Source organism: Bombus fervidus, chromosome 9, assembly GCF_041682495.2.
Source record: "Bombus fervidus isolate BK054 chromosome 9, iyBomFerv1, whole genome shotgun sequence".
Classification (NCBI taxonomy): Eukaryota; Metazoa; Arthropoda; class Insecta; order Hymenoptera; family Apidae; genus Bombus; species Bombus fervidus.
In genome coordinates, this window is record NC_091525.1 from 2,008,425 (window position 1) to 2,033,193 (window position 24,769).

The 24,769-nt window shown below is 35.2% G+C and overlaps 2 long non-coding RNA genes across 6 annotated transcripts in view; one reads left to right on the plus strand and one right to left on the minus strand.

Annotated features, from left to right (window-relative positions):
- The window catches only part of LOC139990901 (uncharacterized), a 44,461-nt gene that overhangs the window by 10,447 nt on the left and 9,245 nt on the right, over positions 1-24,769 (plus strand). For 2 of the 5 annotated variants that reach the window (XR_011800680.1, XR_011800681.1), the window contains exons 1-4: positions 5,387-5,514; positions 5,941-6,050; positions 6,690-6,804; positions 24,066-24,339. This is a non-coding gene — a long non-coding RNA (uncharacterized lncRNA). Of the gene's footprint in view, positions 1-5,386; positions 5,515-5,940; positions 6,051-6,689; positions 6,805-22,414; positions 22,648-22,766; positions 23,684-24,065; positions 24,340-24,769 lie in introns of those variants that run through there. The other 3 variants (XR_011800682.1, XR_011800683.1, XR_011800684.1) reach the window with 3 other exon arrangements.
- Positions 1,653-5,210, minus strand: LOC139990748 (uncharacterized). The gene is made up of 3 exons (XR_011800641.1): positions 5,117-5,210; positions 3,739-3,867; positions 1,653-1,893 (listed from the first exon to the last, which is right to left on the minus strand). It is a non-coding gene; the product is annotated as an uncharacterized lncRNA (long non-coding RNA).

The window sequence follows — 24,769 nt, forward strand, 5'->3', positions numbered from 1 at the left end:
GATTTAATTATTTAAATATAGTCTGCATATGTTGCACGAAATGGAGCTAAAATTACTTTAATATCACATTCTACGTTTTGAAATATTTATGATTTAACTTGAAATATTTATATCCGTTAGTCCATCGAAATTATTGAATTTCAATGTACGTAGGAATTTAATTAACACTTCTTTCATTATCGTTCGCTCTACACTAAACAGCGATATTTTTATTATTCATTCATTAGTAAATGGTGCAAGATAGTAAAGAAAACTGAAGACTATCATAATCTGTTTTAATATAATATTATATATTATAATATCATTTATTATCTCATTCTTTGCGTAATTGTTGATCAACAACAGCAAATACATGTTTTAAGATGTTTTTAACTATTTTCATATATCTATCAAAAAATTCATCTATTCTATCTGTTCTATCTATTCGTCTATCGAGAAATATCAGAAATAGTTAGTGAAAGCATAAAATTAATAACCAATGCAAATAACTAAAAGATGGATATAAAGGTGAAACAGGGATAATAACAGAGATAACTTTAACGGTGCCGTATAAGATATTCTATAAGCGCTATTCACCCATCTTCTCTTTAATCAGGATGTCAAACATCGATAAGTATGATTCACGCACGAATGTTCAAGAATAGTGCTCCGTGTTTCAAATAGTTGCTCGAAAGCTATTGAAGCAGGTAAAGTGGATTGGAATTGTCTCTATGGTTTTTTTCATAGATTCATTATCCATTGGAACTCAACCCTCCTCTTTCAGGTATTCACATCATTGAATCTTGCTCCTCATTTAATGGGATACTTCTATTATCCACCTTATTTCAATCGCCAGATTCCTATAAATTCGCTTTGGATCTTTAGATAGTTATTGATTTTTCTTTTATATATTCACTATTAGCAATTATCGTGCTATATTTAACTATGTTTAACTATGTTTAACGTGGCGTTACAATATCATTTTTATCCAAGTAAAATAACACTTTTGCGAAAGTTTTCTATTTCAATAAATCTCATTTTCAGATATAGCCATTCTTAAAGTATATTCAGGAACGTCATTCGAAACCTTGAAAAACTTACACTCTTGACTTGCTCTACATAAATTCTATCATATTTTCACAGAATTTCACTTTTTATCAACCAATGTGATTAGCCGTTTGTTAATTTCGAGCTGCAAACGGCAGAGGATTTGTTCTCTCATGTAGGTTTAGTCGTTCTATTTATTCTACAGACCTGAGCCGAGATTAGAACACGATAATCCTTCGTTTGGATTATTTCTGAGAATTGGCACTGTGACAGAGTCAATATTACAACTCCTTATTAATCGATATTAACGAGGCATAACTACATTTAGTTATAAGAGACAATTTATTACATAGGATAATGGAAATCATTCAACAAAATCAGATTTATAGTTGAATAATACGTCTTGATAAAGTAGAGAAATAAATTAGTATTAATTGCATATCAGGAAGGAATAACATGCAAACGGATCATTGTGTTGCATTTTCATTAGAAATATTTTATATAACTACCTTTTAGACATCTTTCTTAAAGTGGCTCTATTCATTAAAAATACATTATGTATAATGATTCCAAATATAATAGGATAGTAAATAGACACGTAGGTTAAAAGAAATACTTGTGTTGAGTTATGAGCTGGAGGCTGGTTTTTATTTAAATAGCGAAATCAATTTGCAGATCACTTTGGTTTTGACGTAACGAAGTTCCTTCAGCGTCGGTTCAGTCATTGTATGTTCGCATAGTTTCACAGGTAAAGCGGTCGATACCGGAACATTTCCTGGTCTGATATCAGTATGTCTGGACGCCGACCAACAATTGGTATATGCACTTCCGAATTCAATTGGACATAGGTATGAGAATGTAAGATGCCTGCGGGGTCAAGAAATTATCGCGTTTACTTGAAGACCTACAGGCAGAGGACCAAACGCAAATGACGAGACGTCAAATGTAGTTGAAATAAGATCAATTATTATCTATTTTTAATCATTGAACATAAATCTATTTTTGATCAGGAATGAAACATACGAATAAAAAATGAAATTGTATAGGAGATTGGTTGTGCGACAAAAATTTTTAAGAATAAGGTATATTAGAGTCGATTTCATATTAGTTTTCTATACATACTAGTTTTCTTAATAATCTCTTTTCTGATAATAAATCAAACATATTCTGAATATTATATCTGAAAATACCATACATACAATTTTAATCATAAAATTTTATTAAATTAAAATTACGATAAATGCTAGTACATCCTTGAAAGCAAAATTTATTAAAATATAAGGCAAAAAAATATATAAAGAGAGGAAAGAAAGTAGCGGTTATTGAGAAAGTTACACTAAAACTTAATTTCGTCGTCGACCTAATTTCTTCTTAAAATATTTTCCCGCTATGTTGTCAGACCATCTACACGCTTGATGAACTAAAGTTACCAATACACCTTTTTGTTTTCTTCTCTTCGTCATTTCGTGGTTTCTTTTTATAGAATTACCGAGAACTTCAGAAAGTTAAAACAACTTTTCATGCTCTTTCAATAAATAGGGAATGCGTATTATATTAAATTTAATATCAAGTTTCCTTATGAATTCCTAATGAAAACAGATTTTTTAACAAGTAGATACTATACATCTACCTTGAATTATTTTTCAATGCCTCGAAGAACCTTCGGCGGACCTAAAGTTGTTGATATACTCAAAATTTTTATACTACTTTCGATAATTGTATTTGCAATAATAAATCATATTTCATACAACAACAAAACAGTAAACAACTGCACCTAATTAATTTAACATGTAGCGCACCGATAACATCGTCACATTGTGTCGCATCATCTCGCATAATCGGTCTTACAACTCGATAGATTTGTTCAGAACTGCGATCTCACAGTACAGCGAGCTACTTGTATAACATAGTTATCATGCACAATAATATATAGTTATCACTAAATGGATAAATGGGCATTGATACATCAGAGTTACCTCGTTAGATATAGGATTTCTAACAGAAAAATATGTATTTTTAATAATATTAAAATTGATACCTTATTTTGTAATTAAGTAATCTAATTTATAGCAATTAAGTAGTAATTCTTTTAAACATTTAATAACCTCATTAATAATGATCAAATCGTTTTATGCATCGTCATCAATCATCACAGGTAATGCTTTAGTCGTCATAAGTTTTTTCCTGAAGTAACATTAGTTCCTTTGTATCCATACAATCGTATCTACCTCTCCATCGTATTTGTTATCTTATATCACTACGAGTAATTATAGTTGTAATTAAAATTACGGAGTACGGCTTCGTCATAAGAAAAGAAGATCAGAACATCTAGCTAAAAACGTAACTTGAAACACTTGCACGCAAGGACAAGTGCGAGCTTACCTTCGAAGCACGCGAGCTTTACTTCTCTAATAAAACGCGACAAATTAAAACCATAGTCTGTACAGACTTTCCTATATAATATGTTGTAACAACACAACACATTTCTTATATAAAATTTAAACAAATAAAAAACTATGTGTATTCAGGTTTACATATTAGGTGTAACCAATTCTTTTTTTCTCCCCATTTCCTTCTCACCAGTATTCGCATTTTCAACGAGAGAGTGACGCGCTGTCGAAACGGAAGCTAGAAATGTTGGCAGGCTTGAAGTTTCGTTGGGTATAGCAGCACTGCCGTTGTCTGGGCAATGCAAATTCGAGGTATACCAACCTGCGCGTGAAAGAGAACGAGCGACGTAATGCCCTCGAGGCGGTGCTGGTCCCCGTGCTTCTATTTATCTTTCGAGCTTGGAACGATAGGCGCGACATGCCGCTGGATTATGAGCCATTCGGTGGTTATCTGAAAATTTAAAGAGTACCTGAATGAAGTCATGCTATAATACATGCTTTCTTTATGAGGCAACTTTTCATTATGAGTCGGGGAGTGGATGAGGTTGGGAAGGAAAGAAAAAGAAGCACCGGACCCACGTTCATTGTATTCATTAATAAAGTCCCGCTTGTCTACATCTTTTGATCGGAAATCGAGCGAAACAAGAGAAAATGTACGGCGAGAAACCAGCATGGAATACTGTCGATAACTTTTATTGCTATATAGAAGAAATAATGAATTGGAGAAATGAATTGAAGAAATGAGTTTTGAGGCAAGTACATGACATTTGCACTCTGTGACTGTTAACAGCTAGAATCGTATATGATTGAATTGCACGTCTTTCTTTATATCAGAATATCTTATTTTATGTTTGTTGTATTTTATTAAAATATAAAGATAAAAACGAATGTTACAAAACAAATCGAGTTGATTAATATGATAAAATATGATTTTTTAAACATGGTATTCTACGTTCGTTACACATAATTACTATTTTAACACTCTACTCTTATTCAAAAAGATATTACAACGTTACAATTATTGAAATTCTACCATTCTGCTTATTGTTCAAAATAAATAAACCGTAACGAACCAGTTTTGATAAACGTTAACATTATATAGCATTCTAAAATACGTAGGGGTTGGCTTTTTGTTTAAATAGCAGAATGTATCGCAAATAAAACAAAATTTACTATTGCCTAAATATTACACCCAAGTAAATGTGGAAATACGTACATATGTACATATTGCATATTTTGCGAAAATTCTCATTTACACGATGTAATATAATATCGCAGATAAAAGCGCCGAGAAGAGCAGTAGAAAAACAAAGGAGTTAATTTTTTAAAAAATTGACAAATACATGAAAAAAGTGTAAAGTATCTCATAAAAAATTCTGTTGGCAAAATGTCTCAGTGATGATAAACATTAGCGTATAATATTTAGATTATTTTAATAATTTAAGGCGTACATTTGAATATAAAGTACTTCTAGACAAAATGTGGTCTAATTTTCATATTTGTAAAAGTTAAACACAATTATTTATAATTTCTTGTTACCGACTATCCTAAAACTTCATTTAACAAAATACATACTGCATGATGGTTATATTAATATTACTTATATTATATATTAAATGAAAATTAAATGCTATAAAGTGCCAATATGATTTCTACCTATTAATTCAATTTATTTAAACCAATTAAATTACGACAGTTACCTATATCAAATTTCTATGCTTAGATATTCACGTTTCAACTGCATAAATTTCGTCAGACTAAATTATGCACATTATCGCATGTATGTTTACTTTCAACGTGTATCTCGCGATTCAGTTGGTCCTATCGTTTCTTTATTAGGTACAGAATATTCTTCAGAATATTCTTTATTAGGTACAAAATAACTTATTCCCTTATATATATATATATATATAAGGGAACATATATATCCTTGGGCACAGTTTATTTACCCTTGGCTTGCCGGCGAGCTCCCCACTTCTTGCAAATCGAAGTTCGTAGGTAAATCGCGGCGCGGAGTGTCATTCCAGTGTGGATAAACAAAGCGATTAGACGTGTGTCCGTGTATCTTCACGATTATTGCCGATCTTTCTACTACGTAGTATGTACTTTCATAATCATTCTTTCACCCCATAAATAAACTAGTGTTAACTTCATTTAATTAACGTACGTTTTCTTCAATAATTTATTAGAATCTATTATAATTCTAAGCTAGCGGGCTTTGACCCTTTTCGCGGCTGCGACGTCGAGCGTACTCGATTATTCTTTGTACAATCGTCGACGTGGGCAAACGACGAAGTAAAACCACGCGAGATCGGCATTTCCGAATTTACAGAACGCGCTGTAAACGTGACTGTCCTGAACTCGGTTTTAGTTATTTCTACCACATGTTTTCGAGCGTTACAGTCTCCGATAGCTCGTAATGACAAGCTTCCAAAATGCAATTTGACCTTAATCATGGTTTAATTTTTGTATAATTTGTTCTATTCATATATTTATTTTAATGTTTTGGTTTTCTATTGCGTAGATTATTCCTTGATTGCGAGGAAAACTTCGAGGTATTAGAGGAGGGACACCATGAAACTCAAAAGGACGCCATGATTGATGATGAATTCGATAGCTTCTTATGGAGATTTGGTAACATTTAATTTATTTTAAAATAATGGAAAACATATTTGAATAAGATATTGAAATACTTTTTACATTTTGCTATATATGTATGTCGCGAATCTCCAGTAATAATGCTGTTAGTCACTTTTTTCAATAATCACAGACACGTTCTGCGCATTGCATTTTTTTTTTGGTATTGCGCAGCTGTGTTTAACCAACGAAGAAAGCACATGTATTTCAATCTCTAATGACGAGACATTCAGAGTACAATTTTTAGAAGTCAATTATATTATGGAATATTTATAGGCACTTCACGATATTGAGAAATATTTTTTAATGTCCATAATAATATTTAAGTATATTAATTAAATAAAAAGGTATTTAACTTGGTTTAAATGTCATTAAAGTCATTTCTAAATTAGTTTTTATGAGAATATCAGTTCTTTTTATTGTCAAGTTTAAAGAGCTTTATTTCTCATTATTCTAAATTCTTTGAACAATCAACAGAATGACGTTAAGAATAAATTATAATATTTAACATGTTCTGTTAAAGTTTTTTCTCCTCTTCCTTCGTTTAATCGACGTCAATCTTTTGTTATTTCACACATTTTAAAGAATTAATATTGTCTTTATGGACAAATCGTAATATTTTATGTTTTGTTACAGATTTCTTCCAGTCTTCGTCTCTTGCGTGGAATTCGGTGATTCCTGTTTACCGATGATCTTCACAATGATTTCTCCTGAACCACAACATCGATGACAACATCCTTCGCGTCTAATCGTGAGTCGCATGCATTTTTGTTCCTCTTGTTATTCAATCGTGTCGTAGGATGAAAGCTCTGAATCGACACGGGTAGCTGGTTGTATTACATAGAATTTTTGACGAGCATAGTTCACGTCCGGTTGTTGATAATGTATTAATAATCCATTAATAATTAATATTATACATATATATCAGTATGATCTCTATATAATATTACCATATGAAGAATCGATATAAACAACGTAATGTTAATAATTAGTATATGTAGCTGTGTGAATTTGAAATATGAAGATATTAGAGTTGAAGGATATTAAATTTCACGTGCAAGAGAGTACTTCGCGACAGGCATATCTCGCTACTTCTTTATTCTCAAAGAATATGTTTAGATGAAGGGATTGCCTGAGAATATTTCTATTAAATATTTCATTTGGAATCAATTATTATTCGTTCAATTTCATATTATTTGCATTGGATTTTACCCTCTTTTTCAATAAGTACATTTATTGTTGACTTTTTTATTTAAGAACTTTTATTCAAGAGTTTGTTTTAGTCATTAATTTAGAAAACTATTATAGTAAAGTAAAAAATAGAATCATCAGAAGAGAAGTGAAATGAGGAAATGATAATCTGGGAATGACCCGTTATAACATAGATATGTTAAACATCTTTTTAGCTCAGGATTTTCGGGTTTAAGGCTTATCATGCTCATTACGAGGATTTCATTCACGTAGTCATATTGTTTGTGTGCTCGGCAATTTGTCTTAAAAGTGAGCAACTACAAGTGGCTTCGTATTCTCTGGATCACCCACAGTATGAGATGTCATTCTTGTTACTACTTTGTCACTATGCCCATTTTTAGTATTAGTAGTAGTAATAGTAATACGTAGTTCTTGGTCGATGTATGCGTTGAATTATCATCTAATTCTGTTGAGCAAATTGCAGCTTCTTCTTAATGTTACAAATGACTAATCACGTTTATGGTATTTGGAATTAGTGTTGCAAAAAAATGTCATGGGATATACTTTATGTATTATTTATTTACAAAATAACCTTATTAAAGTTAAAGACCTTATTTAATCTTAAATCGAGCATCTTGTCTAGTAATTCTTTTATTATCAAATTATACATCAAATCGCCCGGTATCTTAGCCGTTTCGTTTTATCGATAAAATACAAAAGAATGTACTTGAATATCAAACGTGACATAACGATGTAGTAAGAGGAGCGAACAAGTCGAGACAGAGGGAGTCAGGGTGTTACATCATTGTAAGGTAACAAGACTTTTAAGAGCTGCTCGAGCACAGTTTCGAGTGCAATTTAAATCTCAAGGCTGGAGAAAAATTATTCTCTACATACTTGAGCCAGTGTGTCGAAGAAGATTCAAGAGATTTGTCATTCTACGCGAAAATAGAGCATTCATAGCCAAAGTAGTATGAGGTGTCGCGATCGAGTCGATGTAACAGTTTCCTACGCAGAACGCATGAAAACTTCTGTGAGATTTCTTATGTTGGAAATGCGCGTTGTCCGAACTAAAAGCGATGATCTTCGATCTTTTCTCTCGCTTCCATTTCCTTTCTCTCTTTCGTTTTCTGTCTGTTCTTTAGAGAGGTCCACGATAAATGAGATTACGACTTGTCGTTTCACGGGCGTTATCGGAACGCGGAAAACGATGCTTCCGTACAAGGAGTACTAGGAATAGAGGACGTCGTCGAAGCTTAATCCAAACTCGATTTCCAACGAGTGGAGAATCGGTCGGCGATCGATCGTGGAGAACAAGCCCCCATAACAGTCTAGGGGACCATCGCATCGTTTAAATCGCAAACGGGGCTACGATAATTGAAAATCGAGCGGCGGTCGTTCCGTTTTCTAGCCTCAGCGACCAACCTAGTACTTATTTTCCTTGTAAAAAACTTGGAGGAACAGAAAGTATTCGGTCGAAACTGAAGGTTGTCGCGCGCAACGCGTTCAAGCTACGTGCAGCTCAGACGCGGTTTGTCGCCGCACGGTCGAGCTATTTACAGTTAGGTACGTTGCGTTTTTGTTTGTTCGAAAGCTCGTTCTCCGGTCGATCGTTCGGATTGGCCGCGTTCGACGACCGCATAAATTCGTAGATTCGAGCGCGCTGCTTCACGTGGACCAGCGATTTACAAGACATATGGTCGGTTGTTAGCTTCCTAACGAGGGTTTAAGCTCCAGCTGAGCGATGCCACTCGTTAACGCCGCCTGCTACGGCTGTACACTTACTTTCTAGATCCCTATGCAACGGCCGCGCCATCATTTTTGTCCGCGTCCTCTGGCATTGATCGCCATCAATGAAATTACCCTCTTGCTTCGTTTTTGTCTTCGACTAAATGTGCCGCTCCGGTACGCTGGCATTATCTCGAAAGCGCTTCGAAATTCACGAAGAACCGTAACTACTCTATCCTTAGAGTACCGGTACGCTCCCGCGCGTGAAAAGCTCGTTGGTACGCTTAACGGAGAGGAGAATGAAGGTTCGTGGCTCGAGAGACAAAGTGCCTCGAGCTGATCGCTCTGTAGACGTATCGTGGTTTGCGAGATCAGGACGCTGTAGTAATGGACAAAAATCTACAGACCTTCTTGCTGACGAGATTGTTACGGAGTGAAAATGGCGGTCCGTGGTTGCGGAGCTTTGCTCACTGGTAAATACAAAACAGAAAGGAAGTTTTTAGAAACACTTTGTGCCATGGCTTGCGGTTTGATGGCTAAAAGCAAATTGCGAGAAGGATTGAGAGCCTCAGCTTTGTGGACCTACTCTTTCCACATTATTTTCTTAACCAATGCATTCGAGTCAATTGCTAGAAATATTGATAGCGTTTGAAACTAATATCGTATGTTGGATATTATCGTAGCACGTATATACGTTCAACGCATTTGAACAAGAACATTTTATTGGCGATCTAGTCTAACAGAATTCGTGTGAAATCGATAAATTTATGAACAGGTTGGAGAAGTTTAACTGTGCAAAAAAGCATACATGAAATTCTCAGGATTTTAGAAGCTTACAGTTTTAAAACATTCCTTTTATATAAGAGAGTTGCATTTACATTGCATGCTCTAAATGAAAATTCCATGTCAACAAGAGAATGTATGATACTTTTCATTATAAATAATACGTGTTTAAAAAGGACTGAAATATAGGACAATGAAATAAATATTTTTAGAACGTGGAATGCATTAAAATTGCATTGTATGTAGACAAAAACGTACAAAAGCGTTACTGTTTATTTTCGTTTCTCCGACGAAAATCAACTAAACTCATTTGGAGTTTCTTAATTTTCATGTTATGCAAACAATAATGTTCTAAATTATTTATATGTTTAAATTATTTATATATGGAATACCTCGGTTGTTACCCTCCTTAAAGTTCAATAATAATATTAGAAAGGCAATAAAATATCGATGACTAATTTTATCTTATTTAGAGAAATTGATCGTTTAAAAATGATATTCGTCTAAATTTCAAGCTCCTTTAGACAAATAATTTTGGTGAACGAATCGTTTCACTAAACGTAAGATCTCTCGATCTCGATACATAAAAGCCCCACAAAGACTCCTGAGGCCAAACACGTATTTCAAAATATAAACTTCCCCCTGGCAACTTTAACTTAAATTCAGGAATTTATCGTTTTATCATTTACGTTCAAAATTCAATGAAACGCAACTTGTGACTTTTGCTTAAAATAAATCAAATAGAGTAAGAAATTTGTTCGTATAAATAACAGGCATCAGTGTGAATTAAGCTGGATATGTAGGAATTAAATAGAACAAAAAGTTTGAAAAATTTAAAATTATCACTTCTTCCGAATAATTGAAAACATTAGGAAATGCCTGCGATATTTTTAACATTAACATGCCAGAAATACGTAATTTTCTTTGCCATAATATCTTTTTTTGGTCATACTCTAGAATTAATATAAAAAAATTGAGATGGTTCCCATGGAAAAAATGTTAAAAAGCAAAAATAATGTTTGCTTTTCAAGTTTCGTCATTCGTCAACCATTCGTTAGGGAAAAGGGGGAATAATTAAAGAGCGAAGTTTTCATTACTGAATCTTACGCACAGCAGCATAGATGTTTCAGCCCGTTTGCAAAACAGAATTTTCTCAGCGTCGAGTCGGGATTACGGTGGACTAAGATTTTTCAAACATGTAACGCGAGAAAACTTTACGTTGTCTCTGGCGTTTTATTTCCATTCGCGCCGCGTTACGCAGTTTTTGTGAACGTTCCGTTTCTAGCTTGGTCAAAAGTTTCCCAGCGTTCCCTTTTCAAATAATTCTGTATCTAGCGGGCAGATTTCCCGACAGTGAAGTCCTTTCGAGCAACGACGGTCGATGTCGGTCATAAAAAAGAACGGTTGCCTTTAATGCCACTACGTTCCCTAACGAGACAACTAAACGCGTACACGCTTATGTGCGATTCGCAAAAAGAACGATGGAAAAAAAGAATTCCGCTTCATGGCCCGCTAAAGTTCTACGTGAACTTTCGAACTTTCTTTTTGGATTAATCCTGGGGCTCGCCGCTTTTTATTACAAGCGACTACTTCTTTAAATTTACCTTTAGCTCTAACGCCGCGGAAATTTCGTTAATTATGAAGATCGCTTGTCAAAAGCGTGCTCGTATACCTGATTTCATTATTACGAGCGAGCTGAGCTATCTTGAGAAGGTGGAACACGAACGAAGTTAAAATGAATAGCGTAATTTTATTTCAATGAATCTCTCTGTTTGTGAAACAGGCAAGTTGAATTTGCACTGCTTATAGAAATTTTTTAAACCCCAATAGAAATTATATTGTAACGTATGTAACTTATGCTGTAATGTACTTTTCTAAATGTAAAACATGCAAAGTTTATTTCTTAACGATTGTTATGTCACAAATACTAAATATGTACAAATATACTAAACTTTATGATTCTGACTTAATATCGAAGCCAATTACTAAAGTAATTCTACCTATTTAATAAGATCAAGATTTTTGTCTTAATCAATTCCTTTTTGAATTATGAAAAACACAACATGCAACGTCGTATAACAATAGTATATATTTATAATAGAAAAACATTTGTTAGATATTTCGTTCGAATTATTAGACCGTTTCAATATTTAGGTATTTGTCCAATGGAATACGCTCTATCGTATATACGATAGATACCGATACATAACGAATTGCTCATAGTACAGTAAAGATATCACATTTCGATATTTTTTTCTATTAGCATCCAATTAATTGTAGATCATTTATACAACTGAGAAAATAAGGGGATTGTTCGAATCATACAAACCTGATGTAAAACTCAAACGCTAATTAAATGATCGATGTATCCGACAGGTCAGACAGTTAAGTAGCATAAAAAATGATACAGCGTCACGGTGCTTCTCATTGTGGCTCTTTCGACCCATTCCATTCCGTGATATTATCTTCTTAAAGCGCCTAGAAACGCGAGATTTAATCAACCAGTCGACGCGTCTTGATAAGAATAATGGAAATAATTAATTAGAGAGCAGTAAAGGGAGAGTAAGGATTTCAGGCGCGCTTGTTATCGAGATCGTTTAAAAAAAAACACGCCTTTTACCGCGTTTCATCGTTCCATGCCGACGAATTATATACGCGTGTACATAAAAGAGCTTGCCATGCGACCATTTCTTACTTTTTATGCAGATTAGCGCCGACGCAAAACGTGCCAGTCAGATTCGCGGTTTCAATTAAGCAAATGAGAATGCAGTGAATTACTGTAGTTTTTTATCGGCTGTCAACCGTTCGAACCAGCCGATTCGATTCAACCAGCCTGATTGCTCGAGAATTAACGTTTGCTTAAATCTCGCAATTGGTCGCAGTCTCTTCGTATTTCTTCGTCGTTCTTCTCTTCCGACTTCATTCCCTCGAGTCGAAGTCGATCAAGAAACATTGGATTCGAATTGTGATCGAACTCACGTCTAAAGCATTGTCTGAAATAGTTCTTGATATGGTATCGACATCGGTATGCGATAAAGATTGATCGCCAGATATCGGCGACGAGTCGACCGACTATTTCCACAGTGCTGACATAAATCGGCAGCGACGACGTGAGAAGAACGCGTCTAGATCTGACATAAATCCAAGGTGCTTTATCGTTATTCATGTATTGTACTAAAATGAGCACAGAAACATCTCAGAGGACTGAAACAAGAAGTTTCTTCCTTGCTTTATGGATTTATTAAGTATCTATTAAACATTCGCTGGTTGGCCGTTCACCCGAATTCGTTAAAATTCAACGAAAACATGATAGAAAGTTGCCTCAAACCTACTGATCAACCATAATGTAATTAGAAGTTCTTCTGGCCTAGCCTTAAACTATTCCTATATTGCATATAAATAATCACAACATAATCTCGGTAAATCAGTAAATGTAAATGCTTAAATTTCTTACATTTGTGTATATATATTTGTAAGTATATGATAGAGGAACTAAATAATAATATATATTGGCTATACCTGATTGAAATTGCACGATTTGTTTCAAAATTGAAAGATGAATCCAACTACTCCAATCTAGAAACGTTTTGGAAATAGTGGAACATTGCGTTAAAAATAAATACAATATACGTTCATCGAATGGTTGTTGAAAATAAAGTGTAACGTGATCCAAGTCTGTCGTAATCGACTGCAGCTGCAGTTTGAAACGAAACAACGAACAATTTCATTTGCATCTGCTCTCCTTCAATTTCGCCGGTTCACTTTTCATCGACAGATTGTTCGTATTCTGTCAATTTACTTTTAGCGTGTGGTATTCGGTCTAATCATCTGCCGCGATAATAGCTTTGCCGCGTATTTCCAATTTTTTCGCTAAGATGAAATGGTGTAGCGTGGGGCACGAGAGGCGAGAGAAAAGGCAAGAAGACGAATGCGAACATATGCGAACCAACGAAAGAGGGAGAGAAACAGAGGATAGGACAAACGACAGAGGAAGAAATGGTAAAAAGTGAGGGAGGAGAAAGGGTTTCGCGACTACTGCGAATCGACAACGGAGAAACGGCGTGGTACGGTTGCCTATCAGCCGCGCGATGCTCGCCATCAACGCGACACTGATTTATCATGCCTTGACGTACGACGTAGACGGATCGAGGACGTCGCAGGATAAAACGAATCGTCGCAATTGGCGGTGGCAGGCCGTGAGTTGTCGCTCTACAGCGTCACTTGTTTTCGCCGCCCGTTATTTCGCCCGGGGGACAAATAAAACTTGGTTAATAAATAAATGCATAAATATAGCGGCTGGTTAACAATTTGCTTCGTTGCTATTCGCCGCCGTCTAGTCAGTTTCGTTTCTTGCATTCCGAATGAGCGACATCAGCTTTAGGGTTGGGTTTTAAGAAAGAAAAAATAAAAAGATAGAAAGACGCACTTGAGATAAAGCTTTGCGCCTCTGTGAAAACCTTTGCGAAATCGGCGATTAGTTATTTAACAAAATCGAACGTTTTTAGAGTATGATTCTGTAATTTTCAATTTTGAAGAAAAATGTTTAATTCCAATTCCAAGGATATATGCAGGAATTATCGATATAGATAACCATTTTTAAGTAACAATTACCTGTTATGCAATTTTATTCCATTTTCACGTCGAATCGGTTATACGATTAAATTCGTACTCTGAATGCTTCTAGTTGACGCCTGATGAATAATTAATAAAACCACTGACTATTTTTTTATTCATTTCCTAAGGCTTTCTTTTCTTTTCTTCCCTCGCGCTTTTTACTAAACTCTTCTTTAAGGTAGAAAGCGACGATGAATTTTGTAACTGATGAACGGAAATTTATAATTAATTTAAAGGATTCTTGTTATCTCCCGAAGATTATAATAAGCAATTTATTTGATTCGTGATGTAAATATTCAGTTTACCTCATGAGCGGTATCTTATTGTTCTTACTTATTATTTTGCTTATTACTACTCTTATACCAATCTTTATTAACTTAACTCGACGTATTCATTAGGAATTCTTCGATCAGAAATTTTTCATGAAAATATTATTCACGTTTTAAAATATTATTCCGTATTACGTAGAAAGGATTTTATATCCAGCCTAAAAGCTTAATCGGGTTACAACCCAAGAATACTAACTAAAATTAGCTGGAATTTTGCATGTACTATGTGAAGCTTACACTAAGGAATAAAAAATCATTTTTTAAAATTGTGTTCTGAAAGAGCGGTTATATTCCCCGAAAAATGAAAATCTTCTCATAAAATTGATATTTTCCTACGTTATATGCAAGTATCTCTTGATATCTTCGTTAATTTACAATAATCGTTTCTCGAGGCTAATCTCGAAGGAAAATTTGTTTGCGCAATTATATTTGTTCAGTTGTATAGAACCTTCCCCGTTGATATATTCTTTTGTCTTTGAATTTAACAAAGAGGTTATTTGTCATAAGTCAGTCAGTTTATTTTGTAATTTCTGATATAAAACGATCCGTTCCTTCTGCAATCGTTACACCTATTGACGGCCAACGTTTAAAGCTTGCTAGGATTTCCATGTTTGAACAGGATAAGTAACCCGGTAACTAGCAGCCAACGGCAGAACGAGAAGAAAACAGATGGTGCTGTGTTGAAATAGCTTTCATTACCTGTGCAGAGTTTAGATTCGTAGCACGTTTAGTTACGAACGTTCGTTCGTATTTTCTGCGCAGTAGCGATCTTTAATTTGTCTCACGATCATTCAGATTTTTGTTTTCATAATGGTAACCGTTTCGTACGTACAATTTTCAAGATATTGGTTAACATGCCGAATCACATCGAATTGGAATAATTTCTGAATAATTTAAAGAAACATGAAAATTAAAATGTATGGTATTCATTTAATAAATGTCCAATTTTTTCATTGCACAAGAGAATCTTTGTTGATTAACTTCCTAAACTTTAAGTTTACGATATATTTGCTTATAAATTGACGTCTGAATTTTTTAAACAATTTTCAACCGCAATTTGCGAAACGAATCCAACGAAACCTTCCTTTCTCACACGAACAAATGGCAGGAACAAATTGCAATCATACATCTTAAAATCTCGCGTCACGAATCACGGGTGATAAAACGAATCGGCGAGATCATCGCTGCAAGCGTTCGTAGCCACGGCGCGTCCAGAACAAACCAGGCAGAACAGACGAACGAGCCTTTTTACTTTATAACTCGCCCCTCCTCTAACGGTCCACGTTAAAAGCGAAATATTACGACAACCGAAATCCTTTTGCTACCGGTATGGCTATTTCCTCGCAGCCACCTATTTCATATCTTAATCTAAATGATCATTGAGAAATAGAAAGTCACGAAAGGAACCTTCATCCTAGAAGCAAAGCTTTTACTTACCGATGAATATTGGTTTTGTGCGAATGTTTATTAGCATGTTGAATCAGGCGAATTTTATATATTTCGTCCTGGAGCAGTAATACATTAAAATATACTAAACCATAACATTTAATCCTTACAAAATATTATATTATATTTGCCAACTTTTTCTCTCACAGCGTTATCTGACAATGGGAGAACCACAATTCGTAAATTCAAAAAATTATGAAACTGGAAATATGTGGACAATGTATAGGTATATATTACGCAATTATTTTTTGCTGCCGAAATACAGCCAAAACGGATGAATTCTGTATTATAACTCGCAAACTGTAAGAGATAGAAGAAAAGTTTTCAGACAAAAGTTAGTTCATTTAATTAGGAATATATCATTTGGTAGGAAAATTTTTAAAGTTAATCCTATAACGAGTTATAACGCAAAATCGGAAAATGGCCGAATTTTTACTCTTCGAGTGAATTCGAGCAGCGAAAGAATATTACGTACTATATACGTATTGCCAAAGTTTCATAATTTTTGTTTAATTTGCGGCCTGCGAATCTTTCCTTGTAAATCATTCATATCGTTGGAAACTTTTTAGTTCGTAACATTTATTTTATTTTAATAATTCTGAAAAATGTAGATTTGATTTCTTTATATTATTTGAGTAGCTAGTAAAGTTTCAATGAAATAACTTTACTTTAAATCTACAGCATGTAAATTAAGGATATCGAAGAATGTATTTGTTTCCAAAATATTTGATTTATTTACTTGTGCATGTTATAATGCATTTTAATACGATTTTAATATGAATCTCTTTTACGACGTAAAGTATTTATTTCAAGCATATCAGGTTGCTCATACGATGTGCGGCGACATACGGTTTAAACACTCAAAGGGTTAAAAGCTTGCTTTAACGTGAAACCGATATTTTGTCACGTACTTCCACCAAATATTCGTGTACATTTATATATATATATATATATATGAACAAATGTATTTTTTTCGCATAAATGAATTATGTTCATGTAAATGATAATGTTTCGTGCTACCATTTTAACGGAAAAAATACAGATCGAAGGAGAATGCGTGTTTATGTTTAATTTTCATATCAGCTAGCCAATTTTCACAGTGTTTTTACGAGCTTTCCAGTTAAAATTGATTCACTGTAAAAATAATGAATGTATAAGTAGAGTGTGACTTCGGTTTACCATTTAAAAAACCGTGATCAATAAAATTAAGTTAGTTCCATTTATCTAAGATCGCTAGATTTCATAAATATTAAAAATTAAAATACCTTATACTTTAAAGCAAATACTTTACATTTTATGTAATTGCAGACTGTACGCTACGCAAGTAGTAAATTAATAGTAAGAAAAGATAATGTAGTACTGTACAAGTACAACTCTAACAAGCTTGCAGCATTATCGTCGATATACTTAGTGCGCAAACCTGTAAACGATCACTATTAAATTCAATTTACGTAGATGAGAAGTGAATTGACAATATTGATTTATCGATTAATATCGGTTGCTAATGTTAGAAAGATTAATTGAAGGTGCATTAAATTGACCGAGGTTGATCGAAGTTCTCTTTTATCGAACGAGATTGATCAGTCTTTTCACGCCCAATTTACGTCCACAGTCTATGCAGACAAATCAAAATTACAATCAATCGCGTGATTGTTTATACAAGTTAACTTACAAATCGGCAACTAGAAACTTTTTTCATTTGGACTTGTATAAGTTGAATCGATTGCTTCAAATCTCGTTTGAGTTATTACAGTAGAAACTATTTGCATACGTAACTAGAACCATCTCAGGATATGCCAATCTCTTCAAATTGCAGTAGAATAGGAACTAAGAAACGATTCTCATTCCATTGAAGATTTACGCGAACAGCATGTATGGCATACATATAGTAGATGTCGGATAATATTCATCGGGGCTGATTTATCATGGCTGTCGACGTAAATCGATCGCGGAGAGACGCCAGCTGACAACGACGATGGCAAAACGGATCGTCGAAATTGTGAAAGTCGGAGGCGAAGCCTGAACCACCGGCGTGTTGTCGCATCTTCCCGGAAAGAAATAAGGGTTGACGTACGTGCCAGGCTGGATTCGCAAACAGTTGTCCCGTTCCCGCCTCGTCTTCCGGAACACGTGGGTTTCGCGAGGGAAAGGAAAGGAAAATTCGTGGGCGAAGGAATAGGATAGAGGAAAAGGCACTTTGTTTTTCTCACGGCTCGTTCTGCCGAGTGTCAGAGAATTCCGCGTAACGTTTGTCATGGAAACAGACGTAAAATGTATGCGACTGTTGTTCCCTGAGCGACCCCCTAGCCAGTTCCTCGAGCAAGTTCTTTAGTCATTTCCCCTCGAGGGTTGAAGAAGTCTCGGGGGCGGTCGCGTTCTCGAGGTAAACGGCGTCGTAATGCGGCCCAGTCCCCTCCCTCGTGTCTCACTGCTAAAATATTAACTCCATTACCGAATGACGCCGCGCCGTTCCTCCTTCGACCGAAATCGCTCGCCATTTCTCGCGAGGCAAAAACGATCTACGGTCCAAGTTGCACGTTTCAAGAGGGTTGAGCAGGTCGAGAGGGTCGAGAGACACTTCTGCGTTTGGAGGTTCGCGCCGCCGAACGCGTTGCGGCTACCTTCCGTTTTCCACGATCTTTTCTTGTTGTCTGTTCTCGAACACTCTCCACTCTTCCAGCCTCTTTTTCTCGTTTCTCTTTTTCTTCACGGCGAGCAGGCTCTCGCGTCGATACGTTTGTCGACGTGTCGACCGGATTCATGAGACCAGCTTCCACCCTGCTCGGCGACTTTTCATTGTGAAAGCGAAATGCTGTCGCACCGCCGAGGCTTTATCTCCAAAAGAAAGAGCTGGTCGATACAAAGGGGAGCACTTTACCGATTAGCGACACTCTTGCGCTATCGTTGATGTTCGAGATACTCGAAGAAGGAGATTCTTGAGAAGCCGGGATTTTCGGAATTTTCAGTTCACCCCGGCACCGCCGATCCAATCGCATTTGGACAATTGAAAGCGCGCTGCCGATTCGAGTGGATTTTAATCGGTCGTGACTCAGATTCGGGATGTAGTTGAAAGTGCGTCGTTTCTGGGTCAACGAACTACCTGTCGCGAGACTCGGCCTCGAATGAAGTCAGGCGAAATGGTAACTTTGATAATCCGAACTAATTAAAGCGGGCAAACGTTTGAACAGTCGAAGCGCCTCACAAGAGCTCGACGACTAATTGAAATCGTCGGGGACGTTTGTAAAATTCTTGCTGCATTCGAAGGCAAGATTCGGGCGGGTCGACATTTTTTCGTCGCTCGCAACGTTACTTTCTGGACCAGTGTGTCGTACCTTGTGTTAATTAAAGCCAAAACCACGTTTGGATCGTTCGTGCGCCAGCCTGTATTAACGAGTATTTAATTAAGAAATTGAATCGTTGAAACGATGCCGGTCCTTTCCTTTTCTTTTTTTTTTTTTTTTAAGCAATTTTTGTATGCTCCGTTCATGTATCCGTTTATATATGAAAAATTCTATCGCGAAGAGCAACTTTACAATTTATTTTGCCCATATATTCAAAAGAGAAGGACCGTTTAACATTAATTACATTAATTGCACCTACATATATAAATTATAACTCATTGTACTTATGTAATGGTCGTAATTAATTATGTTTAATGGAAATTGTATAGCAATACCAAGCACTCGCTACGCAAGGAAAAATACCACTAATTTTATATTGTCTGACTTTCACCGCCACAATAGCCAAACGATAATTGATGACGTAGTGAAAACAAAGGCTATTCAGTAGAAATAGTCGACGAATGCAAGCTACGGCTATAGCACCAGTTATAGCGGCTGAAGTTGACGATCTCGTGTACCATGAATTAACTATACCTAGTGTCAGAAGAATCAAAGAATACGCTTAAATTTCAATATTTTAATACTCGAATAATATGAAGTATCTGTACCCATTTCGCAATGAATAACATCCGCATGACGATGCATAAATGGAATTGCGAATAAAACACTAGATGCAGGTTTTAAGCCCTTGTATAAATTGAATATTCAGCAAAAATATTACTATACTCTTCATGGATGTTCTTGATGCTTGATCCAATTAGTAGGTACATCCTAATCTCTTCTCCATTAATACATTAACCGAGATATAGGAATCCTTTCAGCATCGAAGTATGATAAGTTTTAGAAGGTACTCAAAGCGGATTATCTCGATAATTCAATTTAATTGTGAACGCGTATGATACGATATAATGTGATGGTTCTAGTTTATCGGATATTCGATGAAGAACTGTGCTTGAGAAATTAAAGAAGGCATTTTTAACGGTCACATAACGCGCAAAACAGTAACGATAAATTTTAATTATCTGATAGTTTATTGCCACATTGTCTTTACGTAATGGCGTAAAATAGCATAGAGGAGCCGTACACGCCAAGACAAATAATGCTCCCGATATCGGTTAATAATTCGAACAGCCGAATAAAAAGAAAATATCTGCGCATAAAGACCGATCCCCCTAATAAACGAGAGTTTATATATTTCCTGCGTTTATGCTCTATTATTTATCGGTAATAATTCGAATCAGACCATCGATTTTACTCTCCCATCACTATTCACAAACGAACGAAATGGCCCATTCATTTATCCAATCCCCCTTTCGTCTATGCGCATTGTTCCTATTCTTTCTATGTGATTTTTCATCTCAGAAGTAGAATTAATTCAACTAAATTAATGAGACTAATTGTTTACTCTAACTACGCAACTGAATGAAAGTATTCGTTTACCATATTCTTTTTCGTTGAATTAAAAACAGCTAAGGGTACCAATGTTTGTTAGTGTATGAAGGATTATTTTTTGTATTATTTTTAAAGTTCTCTATATTTGATGAAATTTTAATTTTATGGAATAACCTGCACGTTCAGTATTTTCAGTGAAACATAGTGAAAGGTAGATTAGATTCTTTTACTAACGGTATATTTTGTCACTGTCGTTGGTGATTTTATTTTTTCTATATTTTCTTAACTGAATATTACGGAGTTGACATTCCTAACGAACTAATAAATAAATATTCTACCGAATAAATAAATAAATAAAATATATAATTTCGTACTAACTGAATTTAAATTCAATTTTCTGTATCCAAAATTTCAATCACCAAAATATAGATAATATTTTAAATATTTCACAAATAAATATTGCGCGAGTTATGTTTTATAATTGAATAAAAACGATATATGTAATCTACTGCATAAAACTGTATGCTATTTCGTAGGGGAAGATATTTAAAAATACTGCACGTTACTCCATAGCATTCGTTGTTAAACGAGGATTACAAACTTTGGAAACTTTGTTCCTTGTTACAGGACTTTCTCATTCTTGCTGGTAACGTTCGCTTTTAAAGATATTGCTTTTTCACCCGCAATAGTGATTGAAGTATAATAAACTCGCTACGTAGTAAGTGCTGTGTCCCTAATAAGTATGCAATCCCTAGATCCTAGTCTCTAGCAAAGTTTTGTTTATCAAAGTTGTGAGATGCATATAGCAGAGTAGGTGGAAACTATACTGCCGGAAATCTGTTCAACAACAAACATTTCGTATGTCCTTTTAATAAACTTTATAATAAGTACCTGAGAGCGTAATGTTTGTTTGTTGAGCATACTCATTTAATTCGTTGATATTTATTTCAATATTAAAAATACTACCGCTATGCTATCGATCGTCATAGCCCGTCAAGTCGAAAGAACCTTCTTTATCTTGTCTGTTTATTGTATATTAACTTATAAGACTAAGCTTTATCGTGTCATAATATGACACGAAAGTTCTAATAAAAGATAAAATCATCCTGTGTCTTTCTATCTGTAATTTCGTAACTAAATTACGTTTCTTTGAAAATAATCAAGTGTCCGCGTATTCTTAAGGGGCAGTGTATTATTTCCCCCTATGTCTACCGTTGAAAACGACTACGCAAAATGTAAAAGATCAATATCAAGAACGCAACTGTCGTTAACACGAAGCTATTACAAAGTTCTGCCGGTTAGCGCAACGTAATTCACGCGTCACCGCGTCCAGCTAGGTTCTTCAATAATTTCGTGGGCCTTCACGCATTCGGTCGGTCGGTCGGCGAGGTCGACGTGAAACCCGTCGCTTAATATTTATCGCTGCTAACGCAATTACGTCGCGTTCCATTTAGCATCGAGCCAATCTAATTTCCACTCGAAATAGTTCATTACAGCCTGTCGCATTGAGCACTTTAAACCCTTGATCTGTCTCTAGGTGAATCGGTGCGTCAGGAATAAGGGAGCGGCTTTGTCAACGTAATAACTAATGTAATCAAACCGTAGCGATTTTGCGCAAAGATTATATCGGTAATCGTAGTTGGATCAAACCAACCAACGCGAGATCAACGGCATTTTGACCCAATGAAATAATAAAACGATCTCTATCTGCAGATTACGTTGAGGATTTCGGGATTTCAGGCTGTTTACTCCAATACGATTTACGATAAAGTATGATATCTATTGATATTGGTATGGTAGTTTATAACGAGCGAATGGATCTTTTCAATCTGTTTGTGTATAAGTATCAATCGCCAAAAATCGATAAATTCTGTAACTTTTATTTACAGGTCACGTTAAAAATCGTGATTCGAGTGAGAACTAAGTGATTCCTCGTGCAAAGCCAAACTAACATCTTAGTAATCGCAATTTGGTATAACGATATCTAACTAAATAATAATACACAGTAGCAAATATACGAAATAGATTCAACGTGGAAGATATTGTCGGAAAAATCTGCTATTTGCAAACTTAAAAATTATATTAAAAATCATATTATCGCACTTTTTCGTCTCAATGCAATACTATTTTCACATTTTATCATCGGGGGAAATAGAAATTCTGAACATCGCTAAAATGACAATATAACGGTTTGCTGAATGGAGAATGCTTTCATATCGATGACTAAAGGCTGCCAATTAAAACACGTCAATTAAAACAGAAACTATAGCGCTGGCGGACAAAGCTAGATCGCATTCTGCATATATCTTTTATAATAGGAGGGTAAATTTACGGAGATCATGTTTTTTCTAATATTACTTTGCTCAATCAGCGCGTCGTTATTTGTTTCGATCAATTGTTCAGGGAAAACTTGCTTTGAACATTTCTTTTATCTTTTGATTATTACAAAATACATTTAGGATACGATGAGAATACGCAAAGAAATTGATTTAAAAGGTATATAGTGACAAATACCTTGATTTAATAATGGAGCCTACCGTTGAAAAGTTGAAAAAAGTATAGAAAAACCTTTTATCGAACGCAACTGAAAAAGTTGGCGAACAAGACAGGAGAATGAAAGAGAACGGGACAAGTGGTAACTGTGATAAAATTGATCTAATGGAGTGACTCTACATCAGCGAAAACAATAATACAGACGACCATGCTGTGCGCATTTTACGCGAAATGAAACAGCAAACGAATAGTAGTTCGATGGTTTATGCCACTAGAAGAATTTAGGTCTACCTCGTAACATTGAAAAATTTAGGTAATTCAGCAGCTGAAGAAACATAGAAGTCATAAAAACTGTAGACAAACTTTCAATTTTCTTGGTTACTATTGAGAAAAATGAACTTCTATAATGCTACTTCAATGTACTTATTGCGTTATTGGTCCATTGTTCGGTCCATAAGATAGAATTTGTTGATTATTTGACCATTACGCCTCTTCTTCTATCGCACGATACTAAATATTTGTGTGATATGTGATAATTTCTGTTGATAGATTCGAAAACTCCTCAGGCATTAGCGTATGTTGTTAAATTAAAAAAATTAATAGATACATTTTCAAACGTGTTATTAATAATGGACAAAAGTAGCTATTCTTTGAAATGATAGTATTTAATATTTCAAGAACAAATTCAATTTCAGTTGGGCAAATGAAACCATTACAACTTGAGCTAAACCATAATAAAATATCGGGAAACAGAGGAAAACGGAAGGTGGCGCGCAAAAAAGGAGAGAATACCATTAATAAACAACGAATCGAGGAAAACCCATAACGGGAGAAATCGTTCCGGTGGCTCGCGTGCAACTGCTGATAAAGGAGTTTCGCAGGAGAACGAAGCGCGAAGGAAGGCCGCGAATTAATCGCTGGATCGTGTGTCGACTTCCAGCGGAGGATATTCGTTTCGCGGGCAACAAGGTAAACCAGAGAACCGGCTAAAATATCCGGTGCAATATTTAGATTACAAGCCTGATCCGGCAGGGAACTTTTCATTCGGCTGGCATAACACGTTAACCAGAGCGAATCAACGTTGAAAATTAGTCTCTGTCCACTTGACGAAAGACCTCGAGTTTCTGTTTCATTTTAAAGTTCGTGCGATTGCCTTTTGATTTGTCGTAAGTTTGCTGATTAACGTTTATCGGTGCCTCCATATCACATAAATTTTCGGCGTGAGAAGCTACATTCTCACGATTTTTATTCGCTGTTTATGCTCTAATAGGGGAAAGGCACTGTGAAATCTTGATGTAAAATCTGTTACTATCGATGAGTTTATAATATATATTTATCGAATGCTAGTTCTATTAATTTTCTACTAATAGATTCTACTATGTTTGAAATACTTATAATG